Genomic DNA, 4,442 nt, shown 5'->3' on the forward strand with positions numbered 1-4,442 from the left:
GAGGTCGGATTCGGATTCAGCGCAGCAAAAACCTTCGGGTATACTAGGTCTGGTCTCTGGTTCCGGACCTTTGTCAAATTTTGTCGGCCTGTGTTATTTTTCAGCAAATGGAAAGAAAAAAGTTTATCCGAATGTAGAACATTCAAGTGAAATAAGATGAATTTTCTACCACGGGAAGATTAATTTTTGTTCCATAAAAGACGAATCGTCAACAAAATATCAATTTTGAACCAAAATGTGAAAATTTTAATAAAATGATTACATTAAAAACTAAAAAGATTATAAATTTTCTAGTATAAAAGTCCAACTACTAACAAAATACATACATTTTTAACCAAATAGTTGTATTTTCAACCATGAAGATTTTTTGTTGGATTTTTAAAATAAATGGGACAATTTTAAATCAAAATTGGAATTGTTAAATTTTCAGTTAAAAAATCAATTTTTGATAAAATATGTATCTTCTACAAAGCAGTTCTATTTTCTACTAAACTGTTGAATTTTCAAGACAAAAAGACGAATTTGAATATTTGACCCGGATATATCAAGTTTCAATAAAAATACGAATTTTCAGCATATACAGCATAAGTCTTAAATCAAACAGTTGAATTTCTAAACTAAACGAATCCATTTTTAACGAAAAAAAACAGGTTACATTTTTATTAGAAAATATTAATTGTGAGTAAAGTAAATGAATCTTCTACAAAAACGTTAAACTTTCCACTACATATTTGAATTTTCTCTCTAATCGTTGAATTTCTAAGATAAATAGACGAATTTGATATACAAATTAACTGAATTATCAATCCAAAATATGAAATTTTTACACAAAAGTTAATTTTTATTCAAAAAGTTCATTTTTAACAAAAGAGTTAAATTTTCAGTGGAAAAAATTATTACACACTGTATAATATTCAGGAATTGTTTGAAATCCCGTGATATCTTTCAAAATTCCGTTAAATTATATTTCGAAATTATTTTTGCTCTACAAAATCCACGGATGTAATTTTGAATCTTTTAAAGTACCTTAAAATCCTGTTTAATCTTTTCATTTCTTTTAAATATCTAGACATCTCCTAAAATTTCTTGAAATCTCTTAAAAATTTATGAAAAGATTTCGAAATATCTCGACATTCGTTGAAATCTTTGAAATCACTTCAAAATTAATTTAAATCTTTCAACTCTGGGGGAAATTACCGTGTCGACAAATGCTCTGGTGCTGGCCTGGCCCAAACCAGACCACCAGGTTTCCAGCCCTTGCGCTGACCAGATGGTCTGGCCTGGGCCTGGCCAAAAGTGTAACGTTTTTTCTGGCTCTCCCCAGGCCAGACCGTCTGATCAGCCGCTAGGCAGGGACTCGTCAGCCCCTATACAATAGCTGGGCAGCCGCTAGTTATGAGCTAGTCAGCCGTTAGTTATAGGCTGGTCAGCCGCGAGTTATTTGTTCGTCAGCATCTAGTTAATGGCTGATCAATTAATTTTCGATGGTTGAGGATCATATCATCCGCGTTTTGAGGATACGCTCAAAAAGCAAAACATGATTTTCTAGAAAAATATGTATATATGTTTAATATAATCAGTATAATTTAATAATAGTCTTATACTTATTCTTTAATAATAGATAAAAAGTGGGTTTGTAATTACCATTTATTCAAAAACTTAATAAAGATTTGGTACATTTTAAGCCTCCGCTTTTACAGCTAACTTTTATCTGGATTAATATATTATTAGGAAAATAATACGAAACTTTTGACAGTTTGTGACATTTGACCGACAAAAACTAGTACTGTTTCCGAGAGATCGGAGCCAAGCACTGTCAGAATACTTCAAGTTGTGTCGTCAACTGGCAAGATGTCTGCACGCCGAGGGCCAAGCAATGAATTACAATTACTTGGGAAAACTTGATTGTTTTAATTACTTGGATACAAATATTTCACTATAAACTTTTTTATTTAAAAAAAATTCATAATAGGCTCTGTAACTTTTTTGAAATGTAAGAAAAAATTGACTGTATTGAACTTAGATTTTTTCATGGCTCGCTGATCAGCGCCAGGCCTGGACCAGACCAGACTCTCAAGATGATAAGAAAGAAAGTCATGTTTTCATAGTTTGAATTTATTATTTTCCATAATTTTAGATGCCCCGAACAAATCTTCTAGACTAGAAGGTCTAGATAAAGTCAAACCTGAGCCAGACTGGTTTCAGACCTGAGCCAGATCAGTTCTTCCAGACTAGACAGTCTAGATAAATGCAGACCTGGGCCAGACCTGTAACCAGATTGCCTGGACATTTTTCCACACGGATTCCGCTAAATCGTTTGAAATGCTCTGAAATCGCTAGATATAATTTTGAATCTTTTGAAATTTCTGAAAATCCTGTGAAATCAACGAAATCTCATCATATCTCCTTAAATCAATTAAAATTCTTAAACATTCTTTGGAATCTTTGCAAATATTTTGAAATCCCATTAAAATTCATTGAACCTTCAAAATTCGTAAAAATTCTTCAGTATCTCTTGAAATCCCTTTAACATCCTTTAAAATCTCGTGATTCCTTAAAGTCCATTATTATTTGGGGAATTTTTCTCAATTCCTTTAAACCCATCAGAACCCCTAAACTTGCGTCAGAATCATTGTTTATCAATCGAAATCTCCTAAAATTGTTTAAAGTCCCTGACAAATCAGTAAATATTTGAAAATATTTCGAGATCTCTTGAAATGTTTGTATGATATTCGTAATTCCTTTTAGAACTCTTAAGATCCGTTAAAATTCCTTTAAATCCTTTTGAATCTTTGAAAATCTGTTGAAATCCCAATAAGATTTCTTGATCCGTTAAAATACTCCGGTATCTCTTGAAAATCTAAAAAATTATGTAATTTCCTTTAAAATATCTCTAAATCTCTTGATTTTTTTTTAAATTTCTTATCAGAATCCCTAAAATTCTGTCGAAGTCTTTCAGTATTTCTTGAAATCGGTCAAATTCCTTGAAATTTCTGAATCTCGTTAAATCCCCTAGAATATTTTATTCTCTAAAATCCGTGGATATAATTTTTAATCTTTTGAAAATTTAAAATCTCTTTAAATCCTTTCACATCCCAAGAAATCATCGAAACCCCTTTTTAAATCTCTTGAAATCCGTTAAAATTCCATAAAATCTGTTGAAATATTTCGACACCCCATTAATATCCCCTCATTCTGTAAAATTTGTTAAAATACTTTCGTATATATTTTCGGTATCTCTTGATAAAGAAGAGATTCTTTTTGAAATTGTACTAGGTAATTTCATTAAACTCTTGAAATCTTTTTAAATCAATTGAAATCGATGAAACCTCTCGTAATTCTTTGGAATTATTTTACGTACCTTAAAACTTGCTTAATACCCTGAAATCTTTCTGAGTCCCTTAAAAGGTTTTAAATCTTGTTACATTCTCTACAAAAATGTCTAATCTTTAGACATACTTTTGTCCTTCCGAAATGCCTTAAAATTCTTTAAAATATTTTGAAGGCAAATCTTAATATTCTTTTAAATAGGAGGAGTAGGGAAGGGTAAAAAATTTCATAAGTTAAGTTAATGTATAGAAATCCTGAAAATAAAACCAAGAATCCAACGAACAAATTTGGCCAACCACAAATAAGAAAGATGAAAGCAATAAAAAGAAAAATGAAAGAGGATTTGGTTGCCTTCTCATTTTTCTTTCCTCCTTTTTATTTTTGTCCAAATAAAATGTCTTCATCAGGATTTTTTTTAAGAGAATCTTTTTTCAAATTACAATAGGAACATTTTATCATGGCTGTTCAAAATTTTTTTCTTTAAATTCTTGGTGTTATTTTCAGGAATGCTATACATTAACTTGATTATTGGACATTAAAAAAGATTTTAAATTTGATTTAATTCTAATACAAATTTCTTAATTTTTAATTTCAAAAAATCATCCTTATGTAATTGATGGACGATCCCTTACTATTCATGGGTTATTTCAGATTTAAAAATTTTTCAATTTTTTGAAGAATATCTAGGTCAAATTGGTTATACGTGTCTGGTTATGGGGTTCAGTTTTAATTGGTACATATTCAAAGATGCAAACATTTAAAGGATCTGTGGAGGACACCCGCTGCGTCCTAGGTAAATGGTCCTTAATTGGATGATTGGGGTGAGACTTGAGGAAGAAAAGGATGCTGAAACCAGGTTTGGCACTTGTTTGCTTTTCACCTCTCAGTTTCAAATTAGGGATGCTTTTCATTTGCCTGACGTCTGCCCCGCCTTTGCTCAGCTCCTGCGGTAGCCGCGGGTTCTAAATAGAAACTGGTTTGTCCACGATACAACAATCCAGTCTACCAAAAACTGGGGTCCCATGGACCCCACGCACATTCCTTCAAATTCGCACAGGGACCGTCCATTAATTACCTATGGGAGGAGGGAGGCTGACGAATTCTTACTTTGG

Source organism: Belonocnema kinseyi, chromosome 1 (genome assembly GCF_010883055.1).
Source record: "Belonocnema kinseyi isolate 2016_QV_RU_SX_M_011 chromosome 1, B_treatae_v1, whole genome shotgun sequence".
Classification (NCBI taxonomy): domain Eukaryota; kingdom Metazoa; phylum Arthropoda; class Insecta; order Hymenoptera; family Cynipidae; genus Belonocnema; species Belonocnema kinseyi.